Below are 25,806 nucleotides of genomic sequence, written 5' to 3'. Positions count from 1 at the left end.
CGTTTGTGAAATGGTTAACTGTATGTACATCATCCCTGACATCCAGAAGAGAAATCTGACTTTCTAGAAGCTTTTATGTAACATTCAGGTTGTATTATCAAATTCTAGGTAATTGTCATTTTCTTTGAAATAACTACAATTCTGTTAGAAATTCCTAAACTGTGGAATTTCTAACTAATGAAATGGAGACAGAGTAGAAAGACAAGAAATGTTATGGGAACAATGGAATACAATGCAGCCTCTCATTTTACAGTGTGATTGAATGGTTTCTCTAGCAGCCAATCAAGAATTCCAACATGATAATACTCGCTTAAGGTCTATCTCTCTTCCCAACTGAAAATCTCCCATTGTATAGCCCTCTCATTGGAAATCCCACTTAAGGTGAAAGAACAAAACCCCAGGTGTTTTGATTTTATGTTAACCTATTGAAGTCTAATCCAGGGGATCTCTGGAGACAACATACAATCCCAGCCATCAATAAAAAGCTGAGAAGTACCCCCGATGTTTTGCCTGGAGGTGTTTTGCACGCTGATAGGGATGGAAAGGAGTCAGGGTCTAGCCTAGCTGTAAACCCTATGAACCACAGTAGCAAGACACTAGGCAAACTCGGTCTCCTGTTAGGATAGTGCTACAGCTATTGTGAAGGTCAACCATCATTCTCTTATGGAACTTGAGGTTCTGTCCTCAAACCTGGTACTGTAAACTCTGTCAGAAACCCATAGTTGGGAAGATCATAGACCCTAGACAGGAACTTAATAGTACTATTTAGCTAAATTGATACGGATTAAACTTTCTTATGAAGATCTTTGTCAATACCCACAGTCAAATGCGACTCCCAGAATTAGCTTCACTTTACAGTGAACTGTCGTGAATGCAGAAGCGTTTAGCTGTTCAGTTCTGAGAAGTAAGCTCATCTGCTTTATTATAGCAACCGAAAAGCCTTTGACATGCAGATGTAGGTGTCAGAACCTTGTTAGAGATCCCTAAGGGTACAACTGAGGAGTTGGAAACCCCATCGCATCCCAATTCCAATCCAGCTGTAAGCAGGTCTTTGATTTCTTAGTTATACACAAAAGCATCCAGGAATTATGCTCTAATGTATTTGAATTTAAAGTTATCTAATAGTTACTTGTACAGGTTTTGAGTTTGCATCATTTATTTGGGTTGATATACTCCTAAAAATTGTGAAAATGATAGCTGAATATAAACTAATTCTTAGAAGAAAGTGATGAGAATAATATATTAAAAATGCAACATAATAACATGATGAAGAATTCTGATTAATAAACATTTTACTTAAATGAATACTATTGTTATAAAATCAAAAGCTGATATAATCATTAGATTGGGAGATTCTTCATCTATGTAAGCTCTTGAACAGAGATGAAATTAAAAATAAATCATGATTGTTCAGCATTTCTTTAAGTTTTCATACATATACATATATATGCATAAGATATAAACATGTAAGCATTGAACACATTCATATACTGGGTCTTGCACTTTATGTGCAGCTTCTTGGGGAAGTTTAATATTATTTTATTACATTTGTTAACTTAGAATGCTGAGGATAAGGAAGATTGGACATGAGCCCTTGTGTTCCTAATTTGATATTTTATAAACACATGCTGAGTGCAGAGATCCAAAGGTCAGAGTCCGCTTTTGCCAGAAACAAAAGCAATGAAAGAGTTGAAATCTGTATGGGAGTCAGAAGTGTGTTCACAGGGTCCTCTCACAGTATCTCTGAGCACCACATAAACGCTGCCAACTGCATTGCCCAGTAGTGTCGATTTTTTCCTTGAAAATAGATTTGAATTCATTTACCACAGGGCAGAGAGGAAAGGAGAATAAGTCAGGAGCATCTCAAAGTGAAGATACTTAGACACAAGAGACAGAAGATAAGCAGGAGGTAAAATGTAATTTTGAGGGGAAAAAATCATAAGATAAGATTGGATTTTTTGGTATAATTTTTTTTTCTGAAAATGCAATTTGTAACAAGTTATATTGTCTGTAAAGGGATCCCTACTGCACTTCTAATGTGTTTTTTTAGCATCTGAAACATGAAAGCACATCAGAATACTTCATGTGCAAGCCATGGCATTAAACAGATTAGAAAAACTAAATGTCACACGGTAACATGATCGGTTCTTGTGCGGTTAATTTAGTAGAAAGCCAGAGAATCGCTGTAGGAGACACTTTCTCTTGCTAAGCACCCTGCAGCTAAAATACCTTGTATACCTTTTTTTGAAGGAACAATAACTTTGCTGAAGTGATAAATTTAAAGCTTGTGTGGTTTTTGGATTGTATCTCAGCAGAATTGCTCAGAACTGAGTTGTGTATTCAGAGAAATAGATGTAAGAGCAAATAAGATTCCAAATTCCTTGGCCTCCCATAGTGGTCCTACCCCACCCACACCTTTCTTTGTTCAACTAAGTGTCTTTGGTTCTTTGGTTAAAAATATCTCCTTTCTATTGTCCTCCCACTTTTCTTAACATGTATTTTATAAATGATTTTAATATCTACTTTTGTTATTTTCTCATCAATTCCATATAATTATAACAAACACAAGAGTTAGAGTTTCACTCAATCTTCTCTTCCCTATATAATAAGCTTTTGATTACTTAGAAACTATTTAGATAAAAACAGGATATATATATATATATATATATGTGTGTGTGTGTGTGTGTGTGTGTGTGTGTGTGTGTGTGTGTTTTAAATTATGTAATAATGTGATGATTTTCTAAATCTGTACACAATGCAGTGATTACTCCATCCAAACTAATGAACACATAAATCAGCACACATTTTTACTCTGTGGGTTTACACTTGGTCAAAGCATTTAAATTCTGCGTTCTTATCAATATCAAGTAAACAACAAAATATTATCTATGGTCAACTTTTCAGCCAAGCCATGCAGATCTTGTCTGCTGAACCTGGGGTCTGAGGACCTAAAGGAATGGGGCAGACTACAGTCTAAAACTGTAGACAACATTACTTCAGGTTCAGTATACTTTTATACAGGAACAAAGCAAAGAAATCAATGATCCAAGGAAGGTGGTCTGAGTTCAGAAAAAAGGAAAGATCAGAGAAACATGCAAATAAACATCAGTAAGCACACACTAAATATTAACAGAGAAGCCTTTTCCCAAAACTTTCCCAGAAGAGACTAATTCAAACATAATTGTCTAGCACAGACTACAGATTGTATCTGAGAATGCACGAAAGCAAGGAAGAAGGCCATATCCAGATTTAGGGCACACAAACCAGATTGGGTTCTAGAGCTGTGGTCTGATAGCCAACAAGAATAAACACATCTTATAAATTAAATGTAAATGTTTATGACAGAGGGACTAAATCACATCCAAGAACAATCCAAGGAACACATAAATGCACCTGAGAAAAAGGTCTTGTACCTTTTCTCCTGGAGCCCCTCTCTCAGTTCCCCAAGGCACTGTTCTCCATGCATCATCGTTTTTACTGTGTTCCTACAGTCTGCGGTCAGTCTGTTATATATTCGATCTCAAGAACTAGTTCATTCCATAAATAAAACTTGACCACAGTATCCCCATAGTTTTTATGTCCACCCTTGACAACTACTAGCCCACATCTACTTCTGTGCCTAGGATGTCTTTTTAAGGAACTATGTTCGCCCACCCACACCATGAAAATAACATTTTTCTGCCTTCCCTTAAAAATAATGCATCGAGAGTTGACGTGATCTGGTCACCAGGTCAGGAAAGTTAAATTGGGCATCATGTATTCTCCGGTGGTCCCAAAACAAAGTCCATGACTCCTGTTAATTAGAGCTTTTCCTGTGGATTCCGACAGAAATCACCTTAGTTTCTTCTTTAGCTCTCACCTGGTTCTAATTAGTCCCCTTGGAACATTAACCCAGCTCCCTCCTTCCAGCCCCAATCCTACCTCATGATTCATCTCATTAGAAAAACTGATAAGGAGGCTCCTAATATCTGCTAGGTAAGATGTACAATTGTAAGCTCCACCACTAAGCAGTTTGCTAATGATAAAGAATGGCCTTCCTTGTGGCAAGCATTACAAAGTACCTTTGCCTAATGCCCTTTAACTTGGGTAATTAAACACACCAACAGTAGAGATAATTTTTTCACAGTGGGGGTGAAGAAGAAACTGGAACAAAAAAACATATCCTTTCCCTAGCAGAACGGACATCTCTATAAAGCATTTTAGCAGACTTAACGAAGGTGCTTTCCATATTGGCGAGTAAGCACTAAATAGCCTCTTGGCACCCCCACATCAGAAAAACAACAAGAACAAAATAGAGTTGGAAACTTTAAACTTGAGTAGTGATGTATGGCACTAGAAAAAATGATTGCTTATCAATAAATCCTACACCCCAACCTCTGAAACATATGACTGTATTACCTACATGGGGGATGTAATGAAGATTTTCAGACATGGAGATGGGAACATTATCTTGAATTTTCTAATGGAACCAAAAGTAATCACAAGAATCTTTAAGGACTGTGGGCAGACAGAGAGAGACATTACAACAATGCTGCCCCTCAGTGAAGATTCTCGAGTGATAATTTGTGTTCTCTTGACAGTGCACAGCAATATTTTAGAGACTATATACGCAATATTTTAGAAAGTATATTTTGGGGACTGAATAAGAACAGAGCTGGGAACATAGCTAACATGGTAAACTGCTTGCTGCATAAGCACGAATGACTAGAATTTCTAGAAACTCAGCACCTACATAAAAAGCCTCATGTGTGTGCATTCCTGCAAGCATCGGTAGACACACAGGAATAGGAATGTGTGCAAACATATAAACAGAGAGAAACACACTGGATACATGAATGGCAGAAAAATAATTGGAGTTCCCAGATAATATTTGGAACAAACAAGTTTTTCTCTTTGTTTATTTTTTTTCTTCTTTCTCTTGCAATTGTGAAGATTGAACCTAGGGAGGGAAGCAACCCAGGCAAGTGGTCTACCCCTGAGCTACATCCTCAGCACTCTCACTTTAGACTGAGGAACTGAAACTAATTTCTGAAGCTGACTTTGAACTTGCCCTGTAGCCTAAGCAGGCCTGCAGATGTGGACCTCCTCCCTGATTCCCCTTCTTAGCTTCAGGCACAGACCAGCTCATAAAGCCAGGCTTCCAGTTCTTTTTGCACATGAATTTTGGTTTTACACCTAAACATATTACTTCTCATTTAATTAACCAAATGTTTCATTGTTTTTTTCTTCTTTTTGCCCTTTGTTTATCCTTGCCTCAAAGTTACACTAATGATTTTCCTTTATACTTAAATACTAACTTCTGAAAAATGATCTGTGTAAATGGATAAATTTTACTAAATAGCTAAATGGTATAAAATATACATTAAATATGAGGACATTCTTTTAGCTTGAATTCAGTAGTATATCCTGGAAAAGGATGGTTATTCTACTCTTATACAAAGGACTTTAGAAATACTGCCAGTTGCTGAGAACCAGCTGCCCATCAGAGTGACGTTGGACACACTTAGATAAAATGAGATAGCATTGCATATGCTTATGTTTAAGCAAAATTTGACCTATAATATGATAATGTATTTGCATACCAATATCATTTTGTAAATGATGGCATCTATTCCTGTCATTTTTCTCTATCCTTTCATCCAACAGTCACGTATAAAAGATACAAAATAAAACCTTCTTTCTTCCAAGTATAAGTAAGTGCTCATGTTCAGATGGGTCCTAGGTTAAGAAAATCTAGATCTGCGTGGTAAGCGATTTTAAATATGAATTAACCCACATTGTCTCTGTCTATGTCTCTCTGTATGTGTGTGTGTCTTTAACACCTCTCAATTTACTTATATAACTAAGCAATATGTAAATGCAATTCTTTACCTCTAGATTCTAGTAGCATTTGTTAAAGAGAACTCTCAATAAGAGGGCTGCTTCAATGAGTTAAGGAATTATTTGCTCCCTGCAATGTCAGCCATTCTCTTCCTTATAATGATGATGTAGAGAAACCACTGATTTTACATATGAAAATTACATTTTATTGATTTATTCATTCTTTGTGTGTGTGTGTATGTGTGTGTGTATGTACGTGTGCGTGTGTGTGTGTGCATCCCCAAAAGGCAGTTGTAGTTGTGGAGGTCAGAGGAACAATTGCAGGGCTCTTTTCTCCTTCCGCTATTTGGTTTCCAGCATGAACTCAGGCAATCACCTCTACCTACCAATCCATCTTTTCAACCAGGAAAGAACACTCTTGACTGCATATATTGAACAAAGAATTGTGCTGACAGAGAGAGACTTATGATTTATATAAAAGAGATGTATTGATAAGAGGGCAAAATAAGTAATAGAGTCTTTCAAAATTATTTTAATTAAAATAGAATTATATCACATCTTCCTTTTCTTTCTGCCCTCCAACCCTCCAAGTTGTACTTGTTTTAGTTGCTTCCATAATATCAAACTGAATCCCTCTTTTTTTTTATTATTACTATTTTACACACAACACAAACTTCCACATACACACAAATATATGAATACAACTTGCTGTGTTTGTTTCTGTTCTCTGTGTACATATGATGACAAGGATGACTACTTTATGTTGAATATTCAATAAAGAAGTTCATTTCTTGGAGAGGCTAGAGTTTAAAAATGCCTCTATGGAATGTTGTGGTATTAGCGGCAGGGCTGCGTCCCCAGCCGCCTGCTAGCTGCCCCTAAATAACAACACACAAATTGTATTCATTTAAACACTGCTTGGCCCATTAGCTCTAGCCCTTACTGGCTAATTCTGATATCCTGATCAACCCATCTCTAATAAAATGTGTAGCACCGGTCTCACCAGGAAAGATTCAGCATGTCTGACCTGGCGGCTTGCTTCATCACGTGCGTCTGCCCAGGAAAGGGGAGCGTGGCCTCTGCTCCAGAGAGCAGAGCTGTCGAGTCTGAGCTCACTTCCTCTTCCTCCCAGTATTCTGTTCTGTTTACTCCACCCACCTATGTTTTAACCTATGAGGCCAAGCAGTTTCTTTATTATAATTAACCAATGACCTTCCTCCATCAATGGAAACTATTGCCTGTTACAGTAAACACAGGGAGTACTCAGCCATCACAGTCAAGGGTTAGGATGGACTAAACATTGAAGTGAAGTATTGAATGTATTTTTGACAGTCTCTTTATTATTGAAGAATTTACAGAGGCACCAATACAGTATTATTGACTGTGAACATTTGCTCCACTAACAAAAACAAGAAATGAAACATTAAGTAGCTCCTCATAGATCATCACAGTGGGAACTACACTTATATAAAGCCTGTACAAAGACTGAACAATTTGACAATTCAGTTTTGGGAACAATTGCCTTCAAAATTTCAAACACAATGAGAAAGGTTAAGTGTTTTATCTGCTAGAAGTCTCAGGGCTGTGGAAGCCCTTCCATTTCTTTCTGCATTTTTTGTATCTGATTATTTAATCATTCCTAAAGCAAATGTGTTTTTATAGTCCTCTTAGCATGTGAGCTAAGATCTGAATAAAAGAAGATTCTTCTGTGAAGAATTGAGGCATATACAACTGAGTTTGACTTAAATTAAACTTATTTTATAAAATAATCATAGGCAACATGCATTGACATCATTTGTAAGGGATCTGAGATTGGGACAGAAAACTGTAGAGAGGTGCCACGATAGATGTAGAAGAAAGAAAAACAATACTTACTAGAGCGAGCTGAGCCCTGGTGTTTGTAACAACACTAGGCAACTAACTATTAAGCTGTTACATATGTCTCCTAGCAAAAAATGAGAAAGTGATTTTGAATGTCATCTCCTTGTTTTTATATGAATCACGATAAAAATCCAATTTAGAAATAAAAAGAGTAACCAGTGGGAACATTGCATATATAATGTACTTCTTTCTCATATGCCAGCTAGGAGCAAGGCCAGAATTCAACTGTCCCTGGGTTGAATGTCCAATGTCAATATATGGAGAGCCTCTTGAAGGAAATACATATCTGTGGCAGAATTGGTGTGGGAGGTCCTTCTGTCTATGTGTTGCTTTTATTGGTTAATGAATAGAGAAACTGCTTTGGACCTGTAAGAGGACAGAACTTAGTTAGGCAGGAAAAACTAAGCTGAATGCTTGGAGGAAGAAGGGCAGAATTAGGGAGAAGACATGGGGGCCCTGCCAGAACATTAGCCGTTAAGCCACAGGCAGGTGGTGATACATAGACTAATAGAGATGGGTTAAATGAAGATGTAAGAGTTAACCAATAAGAAGCTAGAGCTGATGGGTCACACAATAATCTAATTAATACAGTTTCTGTCTGATTATTTCAGGGCTAAGCAGCTGGGAATGACCAAGCAGCCTCTCTCCTTGCAACACAAGATGAAAAGGACAGGGAGAAATTATAGGTCCTAGTACGGAACAGGCAAGGCCAAGTGGTAAGAAGCTATTGCTCATAGGAGCCTTGGGAGCAGTGGGGAAGCTAAGTTGTTTGTTTGTTTTTTCTTTCCTTCCTTCTTTCTTGTTTCATTTCTTTATTTTCTGTTCTGTGAAGTTCAAATATTATGCTATGGGGAATCTCCCTTGCCCTCTGGGCCTAGCTATCACCCTCCATTCAATACTGCCCATGGGCCTTGAATATTCTAACATAGAGTGACAGAATCTTTAAAAATTTAGGTCTTTCCTGGAAAGATGGAAAATTATCTCAGTTCCCAGGGATCAAGATCTGCTGGATCCTGAGGGCTCTGAAGTTTTGAGAGTAGAGGACACAGCTGAATAAGGTAGAAGATAAAAACTATTCTACAGATGAAGGGGTTTTTCTTCCTCCAAGATCCAGAAGTTACTAGAGGTTGTGAGGTGGGCAGGCAGGGAATCAGAAAACAAGAATAGCTACAGTTTTAGTTATTTGATTTTAGCCCAACTTTGTCAGTAAGGGTGTCAGCAGGTTGATCTAATGAACTAGTCACCCTTCCTACCAGTTCCAGAAAGGGCAGCCTTTGCTGGTAATGACAGTGCTCAGCTTAGCTCCCTTCAGCTCTCATGCAGAAGCAAGAGCCTCCACCCAAATGCCTGTTTCCAGGATAGTTAGGAGATCATCTACATGGCAACTATCTGAGATACCTGGAAGCCTTTCAAGAGCAAACTGTATTATTGATATGAACCGACACTCAGGAGTCAGAAAGGCATTGAGAGAGAAAAGCAATCCAGATGGCAGAGTCTGACCTGAAACTCAATAGAACCTAAGAGATTATGTTTCTTTATTTCTACAAGCCAATAAGTTAAACCAAATTCAGAATTTCTGCTGCTAAATTGAAGCTGAATGGGAAGACCTATATAATCTAGATTCCCAGAACTTGCTCTCAATCTTGTTTTATCTACTGCACTTTTACACATAGCTTTTTGAGTCCAAAAACAGAAGTAGAACTCAAATCATTGCTTCTTTTCCAGGTTAACTATAACATCAGCTATGGTCCTCAGATCCTGGCACTGTGACTGTTGCCAGTCACTAATGAAACACTAAGTTTCTCAGGAAAAGTTCAACACGAATGCCTACTGGATCTTTAGCTATTTCACAGATTTTGTTTCTTCAGGAGTTTAAGGTCTAGAGAGGTGATCTCCTTTTAGCTTGGTGTGAATAGCCAAAAATAATTTGTCTGCCTCTTTAAGATATCCTTTACTTCTGTATCAATATTAGAAAAAGCTATTTTTTTCTACTTATTTTTGGTCAACACTGATGGGACGATTGATGATGAATTCTGGAGATATAAACAAGGTAGCCAGCCATTAACGATGTCCTGGAAACATGTTTCAAGACTCAAAACCTGTGAGAGGTGCTTGTCTTAAATGACAAACTTTCCCTTGGTAGGTTGGTCCTGAAGCTTATTCATCTTAATATATAATCATGGTCTTTGGATGATCTCTAGACCTGTCTGAGTAAATCCCAGAGATGAGCCAAGCAAGAGTCTAGGTGAGACTTGGGGAGAAAGTTAATATAACATCAATAGGAAAGTCAAACATATATTTACATCTTGTCGTTGCTCCTTTTGTAAGTTATTAGTCTCAAGGGTATTACCTCCCTTTACTCCATAGGCCTTTGTCTAATTAGAATACAAAAGACTCAATAAAGGAAAACAATTTCCTTGTGAAAAGTTGATTATTCCAAAATTCATCCCTCTACCAAAACATCTAGGAAGCCACTTTCTCTTCCATAAACTTGGCTAGGGAACTAAAATGATTAAACTTGATAGAAATGAAATTTCAGTTTTCATCTTGCTTCTGATGAATGCTTTACAATTTACTCATAATTATTTAGTCTTATTTTACTTCCACAGCCAAGAGATCAATAGAACCCTAGAATTCTGCTTTCAGTGTATATGTTATTTCAGGCAGAAATTAGTCAGCTATTTTCTTTTCCTTTCTCTCTTTGTCTTGATTTTGAACTTCCTTGATTTTTGAATCCAATGGATCTGCTGAGGATTTGTCTTGGGTTCTTGTGGGATTGGTCTATCTCTTACTGGGCCAGGGTAAGTCATACTAAAAGTCATTCCCAGAAATAAAAAGTCCAAGTAGAAGGTATCTGAGGTTCTAATAAGAAGCCCAGTTCTGTACAGGCCCAAACCAGTTTCCTTGGTTGACCTCCTATGAGCACAGAAAGTCATTATATTCTCAAAGCCACATAATGGAAACAGAGTCAGAGCACCATCCAATGTATATTTTTTCCGATTATCTTTGCTATGCTAATTGTAGTATGTGTCTGTCCCCTTCTGCTTAAAATTACATAATTAATGATTTAAAAAAAATTTGTTGTTATTTTGGGTCCACTCCCACAGAACTTGCTTGCTTGCAGCTGCTCCCACTGAGGTCGTTGCCTTGGGCCTCCTCTGGAAGAGATCACTGGCTCAGGCCTTCTTCAGTGAAGGTTGTTGGCCTAGGCTTGGTCCAGTGGAGGTCTCTGGCACAGGCCTGTTCCTTCTGAGGAGGCTCCCTGTGTAGGTCACTGCTGTTGATATTCTATATGGAAGATGCACTAAGAATTCTCTTCTATGATACAGACTGAAACATATCAGGTAGAGGTAAAACTTTAGGTAAGCCTATGCTGGGAGATTACAGGCAATTAAGAAATACATAGTTATTTCTTGTATAACAGGAACTTATCATTCTCTTGCAAATACAGATTTGTGTTTTACTGGTGCCTGGAGCCCATGGAAGAATGTGGAAACATCAGTGTCTTGCTTTAGTAAAATTGAAGAGGGGGCTATCTTAAAAAAGGATAACATGGATGGCCTTTAATTTTCTCAAATTGTGAGGAAGGCTAGTACCATCTTTCTTGTCTCTTTGAATACAGTTGCCCAACCCATCTGAGATAATCCATTCCAGAAGTCTGGTCAAGATTCACTCATGTTCTTATTGTTCATTCCTGAGGAGTCTAAATTCTACAATTAAATCCAGCATCTGCCTTGAATTTTTCCCATTTTATATTGAATTCTCATTTCAACAACATAAACCACACTCTATTATTGTCTATGATCTACTTTCATCTAGATTTCCAGCATACATACACAGGGTAACACTGCCATCATCAGATGTGTACTTTTTGTTAAAAAGTAAGAATAAGAACGTTTCCTCATGGGCTGGAGAGATGGCTCAGTGGTTAAGAGCACTGGTTGCTATTCTGGAGGTCCTGAGTTCAATTCCCAGCAACCACATGGTGGCTCACAACCATCTGTCGTGAGATCTGGCACCCTCCTCTGGCATGCGGGCATACATAGAGGCAGAATGTTGTGTATATATAATAAATAAATCTTTTAAAAATGTTTCCTCATAAATGAAGAGAGTTGTTCTCCAATTTAGAATGAATACATGTTTAGATGATATAGAGCAATGCCTAGACAAACCTGTTATCTGTGATTTTTAGAAAAATGCTAACTAAGCCTTCTGCCATTCTGTCAGCATGATGAAAATAATAGTAGCTTATAATTTTATGCTATTATACAAATTAAATTAGTTAATTCACATAACTGTTCTATTTCTGAGCCATAGAAAATTCTGTTTGCTTTGCTAGTTTCTGCTCCTATTAAACAATATGAGGATTTTGTGGTATAACCCCTGAGAGTCTGAAAAGTATGTGTTCCTCTAGTAAGGCTTACCTGGAATCTCTCTTACAACTACAGGTGAGCAGTAGCTCTAGGTGGGCCAATCAAAAAGCTAACCTGGTGTTTATATCCAAGATTGTCCTTCACCTACAAGCTGGCTCATTCTTAGTGACATTCAGCAATGGAGAGGTCAGCTCTTGCTATCAGCCATTGTTGACACTAGGGGTTTTTATGTGGCTTGGCCTTCTTATTGGATGTCAGCTTTCCAGGATATCTTGTCTTATCCTACTGGTTAGGGAAACTATTAGACCAAGTTCTCATTCTAAGGGAAGATAATTCAACTATATATCATGACACAAGGAGTCAGTGTCAACAGAACAAAGAACATATTGTTTACTGCTATGCTTTGTTCTAATACAGCCTAATGTTTGCAACAATAAAATTTGCTAGTATTAACCAGAATGTTGCTAAAGGGTATTAACATCTCAACCTCAGTTTCTCCATAACTAAAATAGTTTTAAATGACACCTTAAACGAAAGTCTTTGGAACACAAGTTAAAATACAGAATGATAAAAGCTTAGGTAAAGGTTCATTTAAAGTATGTGTGTGTGTGTGTGGGGGGGTGTTTTCCTGTGGAGAAAAGAAAAAGAGACCCTGAGCTGGACCTACAGGTACCTATGAGCCTGATGTAGTTTAAGCAATGAAAATCAGGTTCTTTGTAAAAATAGCAAATATATTAAACTGCTAAGCCATCTCTCCAATTCCAGCTTTGGCTAATTTAAAAATTATTATTATTCGAATAGATTTATAATTGTAGTCATTGCTTCCAATCATATATATCTTACAATGGACAATCTTATGAATATATTGGCTTTTTCTTTCTATCCAACTTTATTATTATTACTATTATTAATTTTTGGACATTCTCACAGTTGAATCTAGGGTTTCATGCTTATAAGGCAAATCCATTATTTGTGAGTTGTAATCTCTGACACTGAGCTTTGTATTTCTATGTTGAATTTTATCAATGGACCTAAACATAAATTGGCTTGTCACATCAGTCTGGAGTTATTGAATGTGACAAATTACAGTTCAGGTATTGCAATAAGATGAGATATATTTATTCATAAAATGCTGTCCAAAATCTTGAAGATTATATTTGATAATATTTAAAAAGAAACAACCTCTTGTATAAAAAAATCTACATTTAATAAAAGAATAGAAAAAAATACCTTATTGGCAATATAGGGCCATGGTAAAACCATATGCTAGTAAGGAATGAAAAAATTAATATGAAATGTGGAATTTACGCATACCTAAGACATTTCTCTGTAATGACAATTAGTCATTACTTAGCAATCTTTAAGACTCAATATGTTTCATTCATTAAATTTTAGAAAGCTTTAAAAAAGATCCATGGTTTTAAATTTCAGAGAAGTTAAAGCTGTTGTTTATTAGAGCTTACACAGCTTTTTGTTGTTTTGATAGAGACAATGTTTACTGTTGACTGTCCTCCTATATATCCCTGTGGTTCAACACACTGATGCAATGCCGCTATGCAAAGTTACCCTCCCCAGGCAGAGAAGAGAAAGGGTTGACTGAGCGGAAATTATCCTAGATTGTCTTTGAGGAACTGAGCAGAGGGCATCGATAAATAGAAGGGAAAGGCAGCCCTATTACTTCTGGCCATTCTGTGCAGAGTCAACCTTTGGCCAGCAGAGCATGCTTTTAGTTTGATTAATACTTTAATTTTGTAGCAAAGAAATTACAAATTGGAAATATCTATTAGGTCATCTGGCTGGGCACTTCCATATTACAATATGCATTAGGACATGTAATTATCATCCTGGAAAGGAAAGGTAGAAAAGCTGACCTCTGCCATCCAGCAAACATAGCCCAATCTCCCTAGGTTGATAAATCCATCGCTGAGGAAGTTCTTTATGAGGCCAGGCATGATGCTATATGTTTGCAATTTTCGCACTTGGAAAGTGTAAACAGAGGAGGATCTAGAGTTCAAAGACAGCTGGAGCTATTAAAAAACTCTGCATCAAAAAAGAAATTGAAAAAGCTTTTAGTTTTCAAAATGTTCTCTTTCTTATGTTCTATATTAATTCCATATGATTACTGAGAAATATATGTACTAGTAACAGTAAATCCAGCATTAACATATTTCAGTAATTCAGTTCTAATCACTTATCATCCATCACAACAGTGATCCCCTTTCCCTCTTCATTTCTCCCAGTCTAGGTTTCTTTTTATGATGTTTACTTCTCTTAACCCAGACATCTAGTTGCTGTCCAGGGTTATACCCTAAAGCGTAACTAATTTAATAGTTCCTGAATTATCTCCCTGATCATTTATATTGGTCTCATTTTATTTTCCCTTCATAGTTATGCCAGAGATAAGTTGGTGAAATACGTAAACATTTTTTGATGCTCCAATTCATTACATAAAGTAAATGCGTTTTCATATAACCTGCATATAATAATAATATAATAATTTCCGATTGCTTATACATGGATAAGTAGAAATGCTATGCAAAAATGGTTTCATATTGCACTGTTTAGAAAAGAATGCTACACAGACTGCAGATATTCAGTATATTAGCAGCCCTAGGTTTTTGTATGAGTGTATATTTCACCCTATGTGCTCGTGTGTGTGCCGCACATGTCTGTGAATTCCAAAGGGCTATGTTGGATGGTTTCTTTCATTTCTCTCCACCTTCATTTATAAGACAGGGTTTCTCATTGAACATGAAGTTCACCAACTTGTTAGGCCAGCTGGCCCGAGAGTGTTAGGATCTGCCTGTCCGTCTTCCATCTTCCACCTGAGCACATGGCTTACAAATGTATGCATGCTGCTGAGCCGGGCTTTGTAAATTTGAAACTGGGAATATGAACTAGGATCATCATGCTTGGATGAGACAACCTTAATGACTAGGCTAGCTGCCCAGTACTAGATGCAACATTTAAAAGTGGCATTTTTCAGTGGGTGGGTGCACACCTTGTGGTCCCGACTTCTTTGCTCATGTTCTCCCTCCTTCTGCTCCTCATTGGGACCTTGGGAGCTCAGTCCAGTGCTCCAGTGTGGGTCTCTGTCTCTATCTCCATCCATCACCAGATGAAGGTTCTATGGTGATATGCAAGATATTTGTCAGCATTGCTATAGGATAGGGTCATTTCAGGTTCCCTATCCTCAGCTGCCCAAGGAACTAACTGGGGACATCGCCTTGGGCTCCTGGGAGCCACTCTAGGTTCAAGTCTCTTGCCAACCCTAAGGTGGCTCCCTTATCTAAGAATTGTGCTTCCGTGCTCCCCTATCCAACCTTACTTTATCCCAATCATCCTTTTTCCCCAAGTTCCCCCCATCCTCCCCTTCTCCCTTTTCTCTCCCCATCTCCCCTTACCCCCAACCCATCCCACCCCCAAGATCCCACTTTCATCCCCGGCAATTTTGTCTACTTCCCATAGGCAAGAGGATAACTGTATGTTTTTCCTTGGGTTCACCTTCTTATTTAGCTTCTTTAGGTTCACCAATTGTAGACTCCGTGACCCTTATTTATGGCTAGAAACCAATTATGAGTGAGTACATCCCATGTTCATCTTTTTGGGTCTGGGTTACCTCACTCAGGATAGTGTTTTCTATTTCCATCCATTTGCATGCAAAATTCGAGAAGTCATTGTTTTTTACCGCAGCGTAGTACTCTACTATGTATATATTCCACACTTTCTTCATCCATTCTTCCATTGAAGGGCTGATCTATTGGGAGCTCACCAAGGCCAGCTGGACTATGACTGAAAAAGCATGGGATAAAACCAGACTCTCTGAATATGGCGAACAATGAGGGATGATGAGAAGCCAAGGACAATGCATGGGGTTTTGATCCTACTTCATGTTCTGGCTTTGTGGGAGCCTAGCCAGTTTGGATGTTCACCTTCCTAGACATGGATGGAGTGGGGAGGACCTTGGACTTTCCACAGGGCAGGGAACCCTGACTGCTCTTTGGACTGGAGAGGGAGGGGGAGAAAAGTGGGGGGAGGAGGAGAAGAATGGGAGGAGGGGGAGGGAAATGGAAGGGTGGGAGCAGGTGGAAACTTTTTTTTTCTTTTTCTCAATAAAAAAAAAAGGAAAAAAAGTGGCATTTTTCTACACTTGCTTCCGTCTGCAATTGCAGAATCTATGGCAAACAGCTTCTGAGAAACATTCCAGGTCAGAGTGATTCGAAACTCTCATTTCACCCTATCACTCTTACTCTTTATCACCCTTTAAATAAGTTTAATAATATATTTCTTAGTGCTCACAAGTATCAATTATTTATCATTTGTGTTCCCCAATTTTTTAATATGCAACTTCTGTAATGTATCATTCCTAGTCAATCTCTTAAGTCTAAATCATTTTTAAAATGAATTGTGCAGTCTTTCCTGTTATAGGGAAGAAGAAAGTAATTTTTCTACATCAGATAGATGTCACCAAATTATCTTCTTTGATATATTTGAAGAGATAGCACCATGTTTCCTTCATATCTTTTAAGTATTGGGAAAAGTTCACATTACATATTGTGGTGGTTTACATGAGAATGGCCCCAGTATGCTCATCAATTTGAATACTTGGTCATTGTCGCTGCTTGGGAGGATTAGTAGGTGAGACTTTGTCTTAGGTGAGTTGTCACTGGGGATGGGCTTTGAGGTTTCAAAAGCCCCCACATCATATCATTCCCAGCTCTCTCCTCTTCCCCTCTCTCTCCCTCCTCCCACTCTCTGCCTCCTACTTGTGGAGAGTATGTATGTTCTCAGCCACTTATCTAATACCATGCCCACCTGGCAGCTTCCCCACTTCCCAATGTGTTGGTTATGATTTTAAGCCTCAATTCTGCTTACCCCAAATTGCTCTGGTTGCTGTGTCTTTTCACAGCAATAGAAAAGTAATTATGGCATGTATATTTTATTGCTTCTCTTAATACTACAAGGTTGAAGGCATAGCTTTTTTACACCAGACAGTTCATAGACATTGGGATTGGCAGGTAGCTGAGTACTGGTTTTTGTGGTCCCCTCACAACTTATTACTTTACTTCTTTGGCAACCACTGTCTCTCTCAGTTAGAAACTTTCAAATGAAGACAGCTTAGTGTTCTTCAACTGGGATAATCATGTAGATTCTATTTTAGACTAATTTATCCTGGATATCAAGACAGCATTGCCTACATGGGAGCTGACCCCCATTTTTTGACAGGTGGCATGGCCATCAAATGAGATCTGTGAACAGCTAGCTGGTCAGGAACCAATGATTCAAGTTTCAGCACCCAGGAATGGGGACAGCATCTTTTATGAAGGCAGACATAAAGCTTCCTTGATAGTCATCTCTGTTGAAGCAGGAACAGACCAGAGATATGTCATTGATGTGGCATTTCATAGCAGAACTATGTACATGGAGAATACAAGACAGAAATGACTGTGGCTTGATTGAGTAAATGATATTTTAAGCCCATTCTAAATGATGCAGTTTATTGAGGTTTCCTAGCTCATCCAGTTCCTTGGGTTGCGTCGTCTTTCTTCTGAGACTCTCAAAGTTCTTTTCATCATATTATTTTAAATGACAAATCATTACTGTATATATTTAGAATACAATGTGATATTACATACTTAAGATATACAATGTAGCATGATTAAACCAAGCTAATTAGCATAATCATCCTCTCATTTACCTATCATTTTTATGATGAGACATTTGGAATTTGGTTATTTTGAAATATATATTATTTTTGCTATAATCATACTGTTCTGCAATAGATTTCTGGAAACTTCTCAAGTCTCAAACTTTGTATCATCTGATTGATATCTCCACATTCTTTCCTGTATCAGCCTGCAGTTCTACCAACTATTCATTGTATACTCAATTTCCATAAGTTATGTCCATGGATCCTGGAAAGATCAATGTTCATTGTTTGTCTTTCAGTGCAAGACTTAAGTCACTTAGCATAATCTTTGTCAGGTTCGTATGCTTGTATTATGCATATATGCACTCACCACATGCATTTTTAGCATTAACTTATAATAATGAACTTATTCTGTGAAGATGTGGTGGTACCTTATCTTTTAGCAGTAACCTACGACACTATTGAACACTGTCATCATTTAGTACACATTATTGTGCAAAGTAAGAGTATTCTTTTCCTTTAATAATTTTTTATTCCCTTAAACAATTGAAAGAACTATACATGCATGGACACACAAAAATGCACATGTACTCACACACACATACCTACGGAGAAAATGAAAAAGATATAAGAACTGCTCAGATTTGCGTTTCTCAAAATGCCATAAACAAATTGTTAATAGGGACTCATTTTCTTTTTTTTTTCTTTCTTTTTATTTTGAGACAGGGTTTCTCTGTGGCTTTGGAGCCTGTCCTGGAACTAGCTCTGTAGACCAGGCTGGTCTTGAACTCACAGAGATCTGCCTGCCTCTGCCTCCCAAGTGCTGGGATTAAAGGCATGTGCCACCATCGCCCGGCGGGACTCACTTTCTGAAAGCTGATTTGATTGTCATAGATTATAAACTGTAAAACTAAGCATGCAATGCTAATATAATTTATTCAGGTAACAACTTCTGACTTCTCATATACTGTGTGTATTTTCATTACAATATTTGATAAATAAATTAATAGCCAAATCTGTTGATTTTTGTGAATAAATATTCTTATTACTGATAGAAAACAAAAGTAGGAAGGGTGGTGGTGGTGCATGCCTTTAATCCCAGCTTTCAGGTGGCAGAGGCAGGCGGATCTCTGTGAGTTCGAGGCCAGCCTGGTCTACAGAGCTAGTTCCAGGACAGGCTTGAAAGCAACAGAGAAACCCTGTCTCAAAAAATAAAAAAATAGTAATTTTTAGAGTTAATAAGTTTTATATTTGAATTCTCATCTAAACCTGAAGTAACAGTTATTATTCAGTAATAATTATAGTTCCAAGGATCTCATACTAAGAATTCTCTTGACAGATATAGAGAAAAAAAAGATCACCAAAAACTACAGCAAAAAGCAAACAACCAAGAGAAAACCTAGTGTTTACAAGTTATAGATGAAAAATAATATCCAGAAACTTAGGGATGGTAATAACTGACTATGAGGATCACTTAATAAAATGCCATAGAATGCTCATTGACTGTAACATGAAACTATTACATATGCACTCAGTGAAAACTGTGTGTTTACCATAGCAATCCCTCTAAGACAATGCTCCATATTGCCCTTCGGAGATATGAAGAGAAAATTGGAGATGAGGTCTCATCTCTTAAAACAAACAGCAATTTATTTTTATGAAGATTTTTCCCATATGAAAGACTATGATTTGACAACTCTCAGGGGCACCTCCCCAACAACTCTGACATCGTGTTGAAAGGGAAAAAATATTCCCACATGTGTCTTTGCAAAAGCAAGCAGTGTTCTGATTTTACAAGGCATTTTATTCCATTCTGCTCTTTTTGTGTTTCATAAGAGGGTATCCAGAATATATCCTGAAACAAGAAACCTTTGTTTTGTTTGCTTTTATTTCAATATGCATTCTCTTTTGTGCCATTTCTAAGTCTTAAGGATATTGCACCTTTTTTTCTCAGACCATATATGCTTATAGGTTGGATTCTTCTCTTGTCTGGCAAGGAGCATCTCTCACTAACCCTCTTTGATTCATAGTGTGACAAATATTTGTATATCATCTTTTGACTCTGTTGTCTTTAATAGTAGTGTGCTTTTTATGAAAATACTCAGAGAAGGGTCAGTTTGTCCTTGTGCCATGGTCTACTACACGACTGAACACATTCTGAACTCTTTTTCCCTATGGCTTGGGTAAATGAAGAGATGATTCACTTTTATTGGTGAATTCTCAAGCACAAGCCACCAAGGTTCCTGTTTCACTCTGGGGTTGGCTTTCATAGTTCTCCAAGTCTCTCCCTATACCTGTGTGCCAATGTTTTATTTCCATTGACATGTAAACTTCATCAGAATTGTTACCTTGCAAAAATTATTCTATTGGCCTGGAAATCTCGATGCTTCTCTATCAGTCTTACTATTATTCATGTACCATGTGTTATTTCAGAACCATCTCTTCTCTTTACTCTTAAATTTCTTGATTTTAATCCATCAAGCCATTTTGCTAGATTATTTAGGACCTTTCTGATCAAACTTTTCTCTCAAAATTTCATTCACTTAAAACACGTTGAAAGCTTCTAATAGCTCAATTCTTCTTTTTAAAATCATTGTAATACATCTCATGTTCCTCTCCTGCAAATTTTCTATGATTTTAAAACTCTGGTTATTTTGCATGTGTGACTTTCTTTTTAGCAAAGTATCTCTGTGTGGCCCTAGCCGTCCTTAAACTTTCTCAGTAGAATAGTCTGGCCTCAAACCAAGAGATGTGCTGCCTTTGCTGCTTAAGGGCTTGGATTAAAGGCTGGTGTCACAATGCCTTGTTCCTAAAATTTTGACATCATGGACAGTTTATGTAAATGTAAGTCAAATTCATAAATCATAGCTCAGTGACATTAAGCAATCTTGAGAAATATATAACCTCAAAACTTTATCTGGCACAAAATAAAATCCTTTTGTATGTTATTATATTTTATATTTCTAATCAGATTGCTAAAATATTAAAGATGAAAACTAATCTTTATTTATTGATAAATAAGATTTAAAAATAATTTGCATATATTAAACCTTAAAATTTTAATTTGAATTATTTTGCCATTTAAAGGAAATTTAGTTTTCCTATTTTTGTTTAAATAACATGACATTCTGAACTCAGTTTAACTTTGTCACTTCAGTATTGATTTGTAACAATTCTAATCTCTAGTACTTCAAACTATGAACATTTTGGAATTAGAGTCTTTATTGAAAAAATTAAGTTCACATGGCAACCACATGGGGATCACTAATCTAATATTATTGGTATTTTTATAAGAAGAAAGACTTTGGGGAGCAGACACATCCAGACAGAAGGGTATTCTCCAGTAGACAATAAAGGCATGAAACAATGTTTTTTCCACATTATCCTAGCTGGCATCCAATTTTGTTAACAAATCAATTTTATATTTATACTTTGAAGAAAATTAATTTTCTCAAAAAACCTTGCCCAGTCTGTAATTTAATTATGATAGCTGTTATAAAATAATAGGATAATAGATATGCAGTGCTCATGTATAAATTCCTCAAAACTTAAATTTAAATATACTGATTATTAGAAAAAATCTCTGATGTGTTTTCAAAATGTTTTACACTGAGGGTCTTTTATAATCTGTATGAGGTTTTGAAACATCACCTGAGAAAATGAGTGTCTACACACTAATTTAGCAAGGCCACAGTTCACTTCCTAATGTTGCTTTTTCTATTTTTGATATTGCATTCATTCCACTCTGTACATTGGAATGATATCAGGGTCTTAGTCATTTTATGAGGGATTAAAATACCAAGGTCTAAAATGAATTTAAAACTGGCACAGAGAAGCCCTCTCCAAGGTCCCTTCTTACATCTTCTGGGGTTGCTAGCATCCAAAAATCACCATGCTTGACTTGGTATAGAGCTTTTGCCCACGTCCTTCAGTGCTAGTGACTGCCAGCTTGGTCTCCTGCCTGGAAACTCCCAAGTGAGATACTGAGAAACTGGGTCCTGGGATCCAATTTGGGAATTGATGTGAGGCAGTCATTGTGGACCACAAAGAAAATAGACACTAAAGGGTGAAAATGATGAGTAGAAAAAGAACGATGGGAGGTGGTGGCTCAGGAGGGTGGCTCAGGAGGTTCTGAGAGAAAACACTATAAAAAATAGATAAAGGATGAATGAAAAGAGGGATCTTGAAAAGTAGCATTTGAATGCCAATAACTGGAACAAACAGGAAAGCTATCTTCTCCCTTTTTAAATGGTGATTCTTTTGCCACAACCTCTCCTTCACATTCTGACCTCTTTCGCTTATTTCTCTCACAGTCTATAAATACCCTTGATTTCACCTCTTTCTCACCAGACTTGCACATCTTAAAGTCACTGTCTCTGACACTGCTACTTTGTTTTATCTTTTAATAAAAGGACTGGGTGCTGAGGAATTATTCTCATTTTTTTGTATTCTCAAATAATGATGCAAATATTTAAATTTTTTGATTGTTTAACACTCAGTTAGGGTTTGCAGAATTTTGCAAAGCTGTATTTCATTTAGAATGTAAGTGCTTGAAGTTGGCTTAACCTTTCATGATATATGAAGAAGCAGCATCTAAGTGGTTGTTGTATGTCCTTTATTAAAAATTTTCACAACATAATGCTGTTTTGTTGTTGCCATTTCCATTCAGTGATATTGACTCTGCATCAGCATACCTAAGTTTTATCAATAACAGAATTTCATTCTCTTGGGGAAACTCATGGTAACTGTTTCATATGGAACAAGACTTTCTGCTATTACCACCTGGACTGCAAATCAACACAGTCTCTTAAAATGAGCGTGTTTGACAGTCGGGGAAGCTACGAGAAATGTATTATCCGGGCATTTAATTATCCAACATCTCCCCACCAAAGTACACTAAAAAGTTATTTGCATGTAAATTTTGTTGACAGTGTATTATTCTCACACTGGAACTATACATGAGAGAGGACACTTTCAATTACTTGTAGAAACACAAACAACAATATTTTTATTGTATTTATTTAAGTGTTGGTAAGAGAGTTAGTTCTAGAGAATACAGTAGACATCAGTAGTCCCTGTTTTCTACTTATAAGCATGCAGCAAATATATAGTTAGCACTGATCATTGTCCATCGTCAGCATTTTAATCAATAATTATTTCTGAAAAAATGTTTTTGCCACTTTCACATTGATGGTTACTTTTAATCAAGCATCCTTAGCTATTAAATCATTTTAAGTTTATTTTCATTTACTCAGTAGACAAGTGAGCGGTATTCCGTTCATCATTGGTGAATCTAAAGAGGAAGGGACGATGAAATCTGTGAGGGCCTGGGCCCATCTGGGCATAATTCCTGAAATAACAAGGTACTCTAATTGTTTTCCAAGGAAAATCTCCTATAATTCAAAGAGTTCTTTTAAAAAGTATTGTATTTTGAATTACCTTCATGTGTGCTGGGAGCACAGATATTTAAAACTGCATTTCAAGAATGGAAAGTCAGTGAGATTTCTCAGCTCTTTCTCTCAGGCCTAATGACTTAACTTCCATCCACATTCTGCCCAGATTGTGGCAGGACAGCATCAGCTCCAGAGGTGAGTGGTTATGTGAATTTTACATGTCTTGGCACACACGCACGCACGCCTGCACTCACAAACAAACATCCACTCCCACACAGAAATAAATAGATGTATTTTTCTTTTGAAAGATGGAAATGAATAGAAACAAGCCTCACTGGTCAGGGGTGCACAAATCCTCTCAGGGTTCATCCTAACTTCTTCCAAAAAGAAACGCACAGCCTTTCAGGAAGTGTAGTGACTGTCTATGTCTGTGCAGAAACAACCTAAAATGTCACTGTCACTGGACAAATCGTAAGCAGCTTCTCTTTCCGACCTCGAAGCCCGACACTGCTCTCCAGCAGTCAAGGAGACAGACTAAAACTTTAGTGTCCCACCTCCTCGCCAGTTGACTTAAGAATGATATTTCTTTGTAGAATACAATGTTGTGCAGTAATCCTGCAATGATAGAGAGTTCAAAATCATGAAAATCTATTAAACTCACATTCAAAATCATGTTTGCATGCAACAGACTTTTTAGTACTTCCTAGAACCACATGACGATCTCTCTCCCTCATCTCTTTCTCTCTCCAGCCCTCACTTCTTCCTCTCTTCATTCTTCCCTCTCTTCCTCTCCATTGCTTCTATTCTTAAAACAGTATTGTATAGTTCACATCATGTGAAATTCACCGATACATCATATATATGTATGTATGTATGTATGTATGTATGCAGTGGGCTTTTGTGTGTTCACTCCTTTGAAAGATCTATTATCTAATTCCAGAATGCTTTCTTCAGCCCTAAATAAAACTGGGTATCAACTATCAGAACCAAAACCTGCCCCCATATCTTGGCAATCAGCTTCTTTCCTCCTCAGTGGCTTTGCCTATCAAAAATCTTCCATGTGACTAGGTTATACATGTTTCTGATTTTCTTCTTGCGGTTTTTGCAAGTTCTGCTCATATTGCATGGTAGATCAGTGTTTCGATTCTCTTCATGGCTAAACCACACTCTGCGTTGGAGAGATTTCTCAGATTTGCTTGCCGAAGAATTCATAAACACCAGGACCGTTTTGCTTAACTGAGTTTTAATAGAAGACTGTAGTTCAAATGGTGAAAGTAAGGGCATTTGCCTTACTCCTTGACAACTGCACCTTCAACAGTTCCGTGGATGCTGACTTTAGAAAAAAAACAAAGAGCAGAAATGGAGTGCTCTTATTTTTTTTAAGCCATAATACAGCAATTGTCATGTGTGTCATGTGTTCACTTGTTTTATGTGTCATGTATGTCCTAAATAAACAACAGATAGGCCCTGGTATTGATGTACATATAATTACACTGGCAAGCCTCAAGCTTCTAAAGGAAAATCTCTTGCAATGAACCACAGAAAAACCTTTGTACTCACTGTGGTGGAAGGAGACATTCTCTTATAAATGACAGTAAACAAACATTCCCCTCTCTCTGAAGAAACTGGACTGTCTTTTTTATGTCAAATCTGGACTTGAACACATCCTTAAGGCTTATATGGCAGCCCTTGAACGAACTGTTCTACCTCCCCAGTCTCAGCATTCCTTAATGGGAAAGATTAAGCAATTTTAAGGTGATAATAAGAGATATTAAGAATGTGTCACCATTTCCTCTGCTGACTCCAGGGAAGGGGGATAAGAAAAATAGGAGCGAAGGAGGTTTAGGAAAGCTTTGCAAATGGTCACACATGACTTCATAGCTGGTTCTTCTCTACTTCTAGCAAAAGTGTATATGAAGACATGATTTGAAGGCTGCCAGCCAACACATAGGCTAGAACATTGTATGATGAATTCAAAGTTTCAGGCCAGAAACAAACAAACAAACAAACAAGGCCATCAGAAGCCATGATACAGAGTTAATTTGTAAGTGTCAATATTGAGCTAGCCTTCTGTTCAGGCCACATAATCGTTGCTTCATCCTGGGTTTTTTTCTCTATGGTTTCTCTGCAGGATTTTAGTATAAAATTTTAAATAATTAAATTTACATTATATGCCCTCTCATGTCCTTGGTGTATTGTTCCACCTCTTATTTTAAAGTACTCAGTGGCTGTTTGCTAAAATCATTTTCTACAGAGAGAAAGATGTAAAGGCTTAAAGCTCCCTTTTAAGTAAGCACCACATACCTATCCCACAACTGATGCCCTGGTAGAAATGCTGTCAGCTATCCTCAGAATCAAAAGTTAGGTCATGCTCAGTGGCCAAGGACTGCAATTTAGAAAGGCTAAAATGCTAATTTGAACCAGTAGCAGCCACTAGCAATTGTTATAATAGATGTATTTCTTGTGTATATCTACGAATGTTTGAAATCTGTTCAGTTTCCCATAGAGTATTTTTAAAAGTTCATAATGAAATAATCCACTCCATGAAAAATACCCTAAAACATTACTATATGGATTCATGCAATAGGTCTGAATTAAACACCTTCAATTTTCAATTTTTCTGACATTAAATTTCAATTTCAATTTTGAATACCTCTTTTTCTTTGGAAAATATTATGTAGAGATGGTT

This window comes from Microtus ochrogaster, chromosome 4 (genome assembly GCF_000317375.1).
Source record: "Microtus ochrogaster isolate Prairie Vole_2 chromosome 4, MicOch1.0, whole genome shotgun sequence".
In the NCBI taxonomy this organism is placed as follows: Eukaryota; Metazoa; Chordata; class Mammalia; order Rodentia; family Cricetidae; genus Microtus; species Microtus ochrogaster.
This window is presented reverse-complemented; position numbering follows the sequence as displayed.